General features: G+C 47.0%; 1 long non-coding RNA gene across 1 annotated transcript in view; it reads right to left on the bottom strand.

The window, feature by feature from the left end:
* Nucleotides 1-10197, bottom strand: part of LOC107184215 — an 11994-nt gene extending 1797 nt beyond the window's left edge. The window contains exons 1-2 of the long non-coding RNA XR_001515039.1: nucleotides 10186-10197; nucleotides 7156-7161 (exon numbers count right to left, since the gene is read on the bottom strand). This is a non-coding gene — a long non-coding RNA (uncharacterized LOC107184215). The remainder of the gene's footprint in view (nucleotides 1-7155; nucleotides 7162-10185) is intronic.
* Nucleotides 10198-11410: the final 1213 nt, after the last annotated feature.

The following is an 11410-nucleotide window of genomic DNA, read 5'->3' as shown; positions in this document are numbered from 1 at the left end:
TGAACGACCCTTTCACAGGGGTCGCCTAAGACCATCCTGCATATCAGATATTTACATTGCGATTCATAACAGTAGCAACATTACAGTTATGAAGTAGCAACGAAAATAATTTTATGGTTGGGTCACAACATGAGGAACTGTATTTAAAGGGCCAGAAGGTTGAGAACCACTGATATAGGGGATGACAAAAAGAACAGACAACCCAAAGCTTCAGTGTTTTCCCTTTAAAGTTTTCTAGAGCTATGGAGAAATATGCTGCTTTGGGCAGATATTGGCAACGGCTTAGGATGGAGGCCTCCTGGGAATGGTCTATGAAAAGAAACAGCAGCCACAACTGTAGGGTCTGTGCCTGTGATTGTCATCACATCCCAAAGGATGTCTCCTAACCCTCAATCAGACTTCTGATGGACGTAAATCCACAGCCCGGGCTCAGCCTGCAGACCCACAGGAATTGGAGCAATGTTGAGGCCTGGGGGTGCAGATGGGGACAGAGGGGCAGGAAGCAGGAGCGAACTAGATGCAAATGAGCAAATCAGTCCCTACTTATATGTTCTTCTGGGGAAAACACATACCCTGGCCACCAAGACAATCATTTCTGGGCTCAAAAACAGGAAGGAATTCACTAAACACTACATCGCCAGCACAAAGGGCAGAGATGGTTTGCCAAGAGCACAGCCCTGTCCTGACCAGGACATCACTAAGCCTTTAAAGGCGGGACCCACTGCCAGGTGCATGATTTCTGAGCAAAGGGGAAGTTCTACCTGCCCCAGATCTTCTCAGATGGCCCTGGGATGATCTTAACTGAGGCCTGTCCCTGGCAAGAAGGCATTGGGACGGTCTCCTCATTCAGGTGGGAGGACACATCTTTTCTAAGCTCCTCAGTTACTCCAGGCTTCCCAGCTTGACCTCCCAATCCTATAGGTTGCTGAGCCCTGATCACGGACTATCTCATGTAATCCTAACAATGACCCTGGGAGGCCAGTATTGCTGTTCCCAGTTTACTGATGAAGAAACTGAGGCTCAAAGAGGTTAGTCAGTGTCAGGTTTCAAGTTTAGTCTTGTCAGTGCCATAGTCGGCCTTCTATGCCTATCCATCCTTGCACACCTCCGATCCTCTGTGGTAGGGTAACCATAGGTACTGTCTCTCCTTGGGGATAATGTCCAAAGATGCGAGGGACTATGGAACTAGGCTTTTGGAATTCATCAGCTGTGCCACTAACTTAGACATTAGCCAGAAATGTCCCCCTATAATAGCTAGTAAAATTAATTAAAAGACAATGAAATTTTTTTTAGGGAAAGGAACACACATCACCATTTCAGATTCTCAGACCCCATCCAACTTTGTTAAATAATGTTAGTTATCTATTGCTACATAACAAACAACCCCAAAACTACGTGGCCTAAAACCACAGCATTTATCTAGCTCACACGATGCTATGTAAAGTCAGTCCTCACTTAACGTCATCTGTAGGTTCTTGGACTTTAAGGGAAAACATGTATAATGGAACCAATTTTACCCTAGGCTGATGCTATAAACCAGAGTTGAGTTCCTAGAGCATCTTATCAATGTTATAACAAAACGACATTATTCAAGAACCTGCTATCCTGGCATTGGGGATGGGCTCAGCTGGGCGGTCCTTCTGTTCTTGGCTGGGCTCCCTCACACATCTGCAGTCAAGGGCGGGTCAGCTGTTGGTTGGCTTTGCTGGTATTCACCGAGCCCTCACATTTCTGAGGCCTGCCCTGGACAACTGGACTGACTCATTTCCTATCCATTTCGTCTCTCATCATCCAGCTGGCTAGCCTGGGCCTGTCCACATGACTGGACTGGTCTTTAGGAGAGAGAAGTCCACAAAGCCTCTTGAGGCCTAGACTCACCTGACACAGTGTCACTTCTGCCACTTTCTATTGGCTACAGCAAGCCTTAAAGCCAACCCCGATTCAAGAGGTAGGGAAACAGACTTCACGTCTTGACTGAAAGAGCTACAAAGTCAGATTGCATAGCAACACGGTTACGTGAAGGGGGGATACTTGTGGTCATTTTTGCCAATGATATACCACAAGTGGATTACCATAAGCTCTATTAGTAATCACTTCATGCTTCCCTAGATGGTCTTCTCTACTGCCTCTACCTATTCAAGCTACCCCGAAGAATTGGAGGGAAAAGGAGGTGGGACAACTGACACCTGAAATGAACCCTAAAAGTGGTGAACTATGGGAAGGTGCTGTGTGGAACGGGAACATCATGAGCAGTAAATAAAAGTGGGGACTAGTGTGATGTGGGCTGGAAAGCAGAGCACTTCTGTGCTTATTCCCTGCCACACTGTGCAGCAGGGGCAAGAGCAGCCTCTGAAGAGTGGGGGAGTGAGAGTCAAACCATGGAAGATGTAGACATACGTGGGAGGTAAGGAACTGAACTATAGGAATGCCCCCTCAGAATGACAAAGTGGAGATTCAGCGAGAAGGGAAGTGGGCAGAGCTCTTCCAGCTGCAGACACCCAGAGGGCTATGGGGAAGACGGAAGACGGAAGTCCAGTGGCTCAGCTGAAACTCAGGTTCACACAGGTACCTAGACAGGACCCTGGAGCATGAGGCCATGGCTCCTTTCCTCCTGCCAAAGACATGGACCTGCCCTCCAAAGTGGCCTTCAAGGGAATACCAGCTCCTTAGAGAGATTCTGTTAGTTCCCTGGAAGTGTTTGCCCAGTGCACCAATTTATCTTCATTGTGATTCGGCCATTATTCACGGCATTCCCACGGGTGCAGCACCAGCTGGAGCCAAACTTGGTAATCGTTTCCTGTCTTATCCTCAGCAATTGTGTATTACATTCCAGCTGATGGTATGTACACTGACATAAATTGTTCACCAATAAACACGTCTCTTAAGAGCCTTATTTATCTCTGGAAGCGTCATGAAATAATCATACAGATTCATCATGCCATATTCTGCCCGTAGACTTTATAGGCGATTCCCCATTAACTTTAATGGGGAAGGTTGTTAGGTGTCTTTTCCCCCCTCCTTTAGCATAGATCAAGGTTAGTGCATGGCCAATAAAAGACATATTTTCAAAAGACCCACTGGGTTGTCCCTACGCACCTTCTTAGTGACGGCAAGAGTATCTTCTCACAGGATGGTTTCTCACATGTTGCTGCCTCCACGGTAGAACATCTTCCCCTCTCAGCTTTCTACCCCAGCCCCCACTTTCCAGTAAAACTGGTCTTGTGCTAACAAATTCTTCCTGCCTTAAAACTCCAGCATTCTTTCCTCTGCGTTACCCAATGTCCATCTACTCACTATTACCAGTGTAAATCTGTTCCCACTGTTTCCACCTAAAATCCTGGCCAGCCTTCTGTCGGTGTGTCCAGCTACTAGACAGTCCTTTGTCCTTGGTCTTCCTCTCCGTGCACCTGTGTAAACGTTCTGATCCTTTAGGCTTCCTTCCTCGGTTGGAGTAGGCCACTTTCTACTTTCTGTTGGTTGGTTGGTTCTGGAATTGGCTCTTATATTAGGTAGGGTAAAGGTTAAGCTGCTGTACCAGAAAGACCCCCAAGAATCTATGACCTAAAAAATATTGTATTTTCTCTCATAAAGCAGTTCTAAGGGAAGTAGTGAGGGGTAACGGCTCTACATGATTATCTCAGAACCTTGGTTTCTGTATTTTATTGGTCCACAGTTCTTGGCTCATGGTCAAAGTCAAGTCATCGGCACATCTGACATCGGGATTTGAGTTTAGGGGGTAGAGGGAGAGGAAAAATGTCTTCTCTTGTGTGGCATTCACCTGGAGTGATACTTTCACTCACCTTCCCTTGGCCCATACTAGGTCCTAGAGGTACATCTAACTGCCTCACAGCCGACATAACTTCTGCTGCTATGTATAAAGTGAGGGGAGAATGAATTCTATGGGCCTCCAGCATTCTCCCCACAGTTTGTGCGTGGTTGGGTTACTTAAAACTGAACTGCTTGGTATCACACATAGTCAAAAAGAGATCTTTCCTCAGAATAAGATTTGTGTAGAAGAATGAAGTATAAATCAAAGAGCTGGGTATAGATTCTGCCACCATGCCTCAAATTTCCCTCAACTAAAATACTTTCTTTAAGATTACTATAAGAAAAGGCCTCGACAAGTATCACATGATCTTACTTATATGTGGAATCTAATGAACAAATTAAACTGACGAACAAAACAGACTCAGAGACATTGAAGCATGCAACAGACTGACATTTCAAAGGGAAGCGGGGGTGGGGGGTGGGAAGGAAGAGATAAACCAGATAATTTATGTGCATATATACATAACCCATGGGCACAGACAATAGTGTGGTGAAGGCCTGGGGAAGGGGCGGGACTGTGGTGGAGGGGGTCAATGGGGAGAAAGGGAGGACATCTGTAATACTTTCCACAATAAAGATACATTTTAAAAAATAAAAAATGTTTTCCAACTTTAAAAAAGAAAAGAAAATGCCTTAATAGAAAGGGATCATCCTGATTCTTTAGCACACACAGCATAACGGATCCATCAGCAAATACTGTGGGTTCTTCCTTGACGAGGTATTCAGAATCTAAACATTTCTTCACCTCCACTACCAATCCAAACAACCATCAGCTCCTTCCTGGCTTATCTCAGTCACCTGTTAATGATTGGAATTCTGCCCTCCTACAGTTTTGCTCTCAACACAGGAGCCAGGGCAATCCTTTTAAAACATAAATCATAATATGACACTGCCCAGCTCAAAATCCTCCAGCGACTTTCATCTCAAATCAGGAGTAAAAGCCAGAATATTTACAATGATCTACAAGGCCTATATCTGCTCTTATCTCCTCCCAGTCTTCCCCTTACCCCCCCCCCCCATCATTTAGCACCCTTCTTCCTGCTCCCCACCACTTCCAAATCTGCGTCAGCCACACTGGTCTCCTTTTTTTTCTAAAGCATGCCAACCACAACCTGCCTCAGGGCTTTGCGCTGGCTGTTCCCTCTGTCTGGAATGCTCTTGCCCAGATACCCATATGTCCCCCTCCCTCACCCGCTCCAGGTCAAATGTTATCTTCTCAGTGAGGTTTTCCCTAACTAACCCATACAAAATAGCAACCCCATATCCAGTGTGTGCTGAGGAAAGTTTAACAACCAGTTGCTCCTGAATGGTAGTATTTAATGTGTGTGATGTAAATACTTCCATGGTGGCCGATGTCAAGCTGCCAACAGGAGATAATTAAATATGGGCTGGAAAGAGGTATACACACAATTTTCAGGAGCTGGTACACACCAGCTCCAGGACACCATTGCCTGCATTTCTCCAGCATTCTCTGTCCCTTTACCCTATTTTTGTCTCCTTGGCACTTAATCACTGCCTGATATATTAATCACTCATTGAATTGCTTGTGAATAGTGTGTGTACCCAGCAAAATATGATGAGGGCAGAAACTATATCTTCACTCATATCTGTACCATCCAGAATATTTTAAGCACTCAAGTAATATTTGCTGGAATGAATGAATGAATGGATGAATGAATGAAATGGCAAAAAAAAACAAAGACAAGTCCTGTTAAGAGAAGACACATTATAATCAAACATATGGGGAATGTTCTTCCCTGCTACATGCACTAATTGTCTAAATCAGTGCTCACCAGCAAGAGGAGGAATGCTGTCCAGAGAGCATGGAACAGTAACTCTGTAATGGAAACAACTGTAGGAGTTAACTGGACAGAAAATGTGCCACACTAGAAGAATGTGGAAGAGAATCAAATCTGGCAGGAGCCAGAGGCAGGCAGGGAGACTCCAGACCTGGTTTAAGAATCAGTGAAAACAGATTCAGAATCAAGTTGGTGGTATAGGGATGTTCTAAAACGCTAAGGCCAGCAGGGCATGGTGGACTGCAGATCCTCCTGGATGACAGGGCCATGTGCAGGGAAGACGGTGATGATACAGGAAATGCACTTGAAGCACATGTGGGGTCCTAAGGTTTCGCTATAAAAATGAATAATACAAATTTGAATGGCAACAGCCAACATGAGAGAAGTTGGGAAAGAAATAGTACCATGATACATAGCCAGTAACACTGGAAATTGGTTCATTCCTTTTGGAAGATAATACATGGTAAGAAGAAGAAAAGATATTCACACCTTTCAACCCAGTCAGCCCACCCCCTATATTTTATCCAAAGGAAGAATTTAATAGGAGAAACTGACTATAAATAACAAACATGTTCCCAGAGCAGTCACCATCACAAGTGGAAAATTATCTAAATGTCCATTAACAGGGAATGACTAAACAAATGATGGTCTAGTAACTCAATGGGATATTTGTCATAAAGCTCTGAAAAATAATTATGGAATCACATAGCAACACTAATGATGCTTATGACATGATGCTGTTGAATGAGCACCAGACTGCATGGTGTCCATTATATTGGTTTCAAATCTTTAAAACTATATTCACAACATGACTAAGACTGAAGGGGAATGTGCAAACGGAACTGTGTGAGATTTTCTTTCTTTTTCTACAATTGCCTTAATTTAATTATTAAAGTTTTAATGTTATTAAGCTTTTGATAATGAAGAAAAAATTACACACAAAAAAATGGAGGGTTGAGGTGTGGGAAGAACACCCCTTGTCTTGGTGGCTGGTCGCCTTCTGCACAGAGTACCATCCAGTCTGGTCACCTGTCCTACCTACTGTGGGGGGCACAGAATCGCTGGAATATTAGGTTTGGATGGCCTCTTGGGGTTCTAGCAGTCCCACTGCATTTCCTGCCTATAAACAAGGATAAGAGCTTAAGACAATGAACTTCATCAGGATACTTCCGCCTCCCAGGCTAAACACAGAGCAGCAGCCCCAGGCTCCAAGGTCAGGTGAGAAAAACTAGCTGCCCCTGGAACCTCTGCTGCCCGAGGAGACCTGGGGGCTCCTAGCTGCTCTTTAATTAGTCTCGGAGCCTGCAGGCCCCTTGCTCTCAGAACCACCAGAGTGCACGAGTACAAGGGGCATAATTTCTTCATTTTGCAACTTGTCTGTTTTAATAGCTCAAACTCCTCCGTACCCCGTGATAAGAGCCATATAAGCTCACAGAGGCAATACTTGTCCAGGTTAAATCATCTATTCCCCTGATTCTGGGCAAAGCTACATTTTAAATTCCCCATAAAAATAATTGTCGGCCTTCACCTTAATCTTACCCACAGAAAAACACTCTCCAACCTCCTGCAATCATGTTCATTTGAAAAGCAAAGCAGTGTCCCACAGCTCCACCGGTCTGCAAGTCCCATGAATTCAACAACTCCTACTCCACTGCAGTCGTACCATCCACATTCCCTCTCTTCCTGTCAGAATGATTCTCACCTTCTTCACCACTGTGTTTAAACTTTATTCATCCACTTAATCTTCACAATTCTAGGTAATAGTTATTGGTTTATTACTCCCATTTGACAGATGAGGAAACTGAGACACAGCAAAGTCACTTGTGCAAGGTCGCACAGGGCGGGGCAAAAGGAGGATCTGAGCTATTTTAGCAGTTTGATATCAGGACCCGCCCATAGCCACTATGTCCCCTACCTTCCTGTACATAATTATTGACACCGAAAAAGAGAAACACAGCATTCACAATGGAAACACTGCCCAAATTCAATTTGCCTTCTAAAATATTTCTAGTTGCTGATGGCCAGCCTTGGGGACGGCTGAAAAGCTTCCAGCAACAGCCCAAACCAGCCTTTCTTTCAAAGTGAGCCTCAAATCCAGCTCCGTGCGCTGGGAGGAAAGTGGTGGATCTCAAGCTAAAAAAAATAAAGAAGTTTGATTGTGAACCTTCAACTTCTCTAAATAAAAAGTCTTCATAAAGAGAAAGTGTGGCACCCTGGTGACATTCGTGGGGCTAAGTCACCCTGTTGTGGGGCCATCTAACAGGACAGAACACAGAAGCAGCGCCCCTACCTGCTGAAGCGGTGGGCGCAGGGGGTCTGAATGGAGGCCGAGAGCTGGGAAGTAGCTTAGCAGCAACAGACACCGGAATTACCAGCAGGAGGCGCCCCACCCCCGCCCCCGGGGTCTCCCTGAGACATCTAGTCGGGTGGGGTCCTTCAGCAGGCGGCAGGGGCGTACAGTCAAGTGCAGCATAGTGACCTCACAATGGCCGACCAAGTACGCATGTGCAATGGTGGTTCCATAGATTATCATGGCACGGAAAATTCCTACCGCCTAGTGACGTCAGCTGTCGTCAAGTGCTGACGTCGTAGCCGTGGTAACGTCGTAGTGCACGCATTCCTCAGGTGTTTGTGGTGATGCTGGTGTAAACACACCTGGGCTGCCCGTCTGTCAAAGTATGGACAATTATGAACAGTACATAATGCACAGTAATGACAACAAATGACTGCTATTGGTTTATGGATTTACTGCACTATACATTTTAGAGTTATTTTCTACTTACAAGAAAAAAAAAGTTTGCCATAAAATAGCATGCTGGGTTATGCTGGCTGCAGCCTCATACATCTGGAGCTTACTATGTCCTTTAATTACATCATTTTCTCTTGTGCTTGATTTGTGCCGTAATGTGCTGTACATGCTTGTAGTGTGGGAGCAGTAGGCTCTACCATGTAGCCCAGGTGTGTAGCAGGCTAGGCCATCTAGGTTCTAGACCAGTCTGTGTTTGCACAAGTATGAGATCACCTAAAAATGTACTTCTCAGAGCACATCCCTGCTGTTACGTGGCGTGTGACCGTGTGAAATTACAAAAGTAAAACAGATCTCACCATCAATGTAACTTCATTTATACACACAGGACTGTGAGGAAGGAGGAATTCCCAGGGCGGTCCTAAAAAAACAAAGCGAATGACAGAGTTTCCTGTTCAAAGACCTCTGCTAGTCCCCACGAACCAACCGAAGAAAGCTCCGACTCCTCTCTTTGGGACACAAGGCCCTTTGTGATCCGACTGCTGCCTCCCTCTCCACCTCAGCGCGTGTGGGGAAGGCTCTAAGTCAGTAGGCAAAGTAACCCTGTGTCTACATAACAGAAGTCCTTTAGGAATCCTGCCAATGCTGTGTGTTGAGACTCGGGGCCTGGTGACCGAGGAAATGAAATTGAACTTGTGTGAATGCTGGTTGAAGCCAGGCTTTCCACCAGCCCTGACTTCTTGTGCCCCAATGAACAAGACTGTGTTTGCACTTGCAACCCCACCCCATGAGACTAGGACTGTCAGAATTTCCCTAAATCACTCATGGGGAAACTCCTTTTAAGCATAAATACTAGTTTTTCATTCAAGAAACTGGGAGAATTGGGTTGAGTGTTGACCTATGAACCAGGAGGTCACCGTTTGATTCCCTGTCAGGATACAGGCCTGGGTTGCAGGTTTGATCCCCAGTATGGGGCATGCAGGAGGCAGCCGATCAGTGATTCTCTCATCATCGATGTTTCTACCTCTCTCTCCCTCTCCCTTCCTCTCTGAAATCAATACAAATATATATTTTTTATAAAAAACAAAGAAACTAGGAGAATTGGGAAATATCAACGGGCCAGGTGGTATCCCTTTACTATGTCCCCATCCTTGCCTACTATGTCACTGCCACCTTCTGCAGTCCCTCAGTCCCTGGCTGCAAGAGGACCCCTGGCCTTCCCCGCCCCCCCCTGCTCCTCACTTTCTCCTGCCAGGATCATTTACTAGGCCAGTTGGTTCCACCTCCCTGGCCCATAAAAAAGGATGGTGTTCAGAGCACCAGCCGTTTCTATGATGCAGGTCACCTCACTGAGTCATCCCTTACTGTGTCATCGCATACACCACATTCTGACACTTGCTCCCAACAGCGTTGCTGGCTATTCAGGTTTCTAAAAAGGCTCCTCTGGGAAATTTATTTTAGGGCAGACACAGAACTGCCTGGCCTTCTCCATATTTTAACAAGGTTTGATACAGAAGCTTCAAGAAAAGAGTTCAGGATGGGCTTTTTCAGTCTACCCCAGAAGACCCGCCACTCCGAAATGAATGCATCCATGGAAATTAGCCAGGAAGCCCCAGGCCAGCGTTCCCAGGCAGGCCTGCCTCCTTGGCACCTAGGGAACTGGTAGGATTGCCTGAGGGTGAGAGTGGGGCTGCCAGGGCTGGAATTCCTCCTGTGGGACACTCACCTCAGGTCTGGCGTGATGAGCACCAGGAACAACTCAGACTCGGGCACACCGCAGCAAACGGTGCCTTGCTTCCTCAGGAGGGGGACCAGGTTGAGGCAGGTACAATTCCCCTTACCTGGCCTGGCTGCAGGACATGAAACCACTCATCTAGAGAACCAGCTGCATGCCGGTCCACAGGTAGGCTTGGCGCAGGGCCCCCGAGCACTCCCTGGGCTGAGGGTCTTTGGCCATGGTCCTCAGAGCCTCCAATTATAATATCTTCCCAGGGTTCCTGTCATCAACTGGGCTCCCTGTGGACACCTGAGAAGACCCTCCAAGACCTGATCTGTGCCTGGCTCTGTTCTAATTCCTAGGGGATCAATTGCTCCTCCTTGCAATTCCTCTGGAATAAAACCAGGTATCACCCAGTATTTTGATGTGGGAGAGGAGTTGATTCTCTATTGCACCCCAGGACCCAGGCAGGCATGGAGCTGTGTGCCAAACCGAGCTTCCCCTGAGCACTCCACAGCCACCTGACTAACAGCTAGGAGAGAGGGATGCCTGGCAGTAGGTGTCAGCCGGTGTGACACGGAGCCACTGGGCAAGGCAGCAGAGAGACAGCCAGTGCGGGAAGGAAGCCAGGCAGCCAGGGAGAGGGCCAGGCCTGCTACGCGAGCCTGGAGTCAGGAGCTGAGCCCTGGCTCTGGGTCAGCTTCTGGGACCAGACAGCAACACCTGGGGACAGGGACAGAGGCAGGCAAGGGCAAGAGCTATGCAGAGCCCACTCTAAGCCCGGGGCACAAGCAGAAGTGACCAGAACAGGGCCTGGGGCTGGGCAGGAGCGACTGTTCTCTCCGGCCTGAGGGCAGAATTAACAGGGAACCTCCTGGGCCTGCAGGGGGGTAACACGGGGCCTCCTTCAAGGAAGAGAGACCAACTCCATGCAATACTAGCCAACCATCGGAGGGGAGAATCAGCCCCGCATGGGACAGACAGTGACAGCCCTTCCTGTGCCCAGCCAGTCCCCTGCGCCTGGACCAGCCATGAGTGTTTGAATTCTCCCGAGCACCTGGGTGGGGAGGGGTTCCCTCATCCACAAGAAGGACTGCATCTCAGAGACCCTCCTTGCCTTCTGGTCTTTTAAGGAGTAAAAAATGCCCGAGGCTGTCAGGATAGCATGACAAATACCAACCTAAGTGTGAAATTGTGCAAAACGAGGATTTTGAAGGGAAAAGGCTCTCTTGTTTTCAAGGTCACAGAACTTTCATACCCAAACCAACTCTGTCCCCAAAAGCATCACTCTGAAACCATACACAGCTTACACCTGCTGAC

The sequence above is a fragment of the Myotis davidii genome, unplaced genomic scaffold (genome assembly GCF_000327345.1).
Source record: "Myotis davidii unplaced genomic scaffold, ASM32734v1 scaffold663, whole genome shotgun sequence".
Lineage (NCBI taxonomy): Eukaryota > Metazoa > Chordata > Mammalia > Chiroptera > Vespertilionidae > Myotis > Myotis davidii.
The sequence above is the reverse complement of the archived record's forward strand: the minus strand, read 5'-3'. Positions and strand labels throughout refer to the sequence as shown.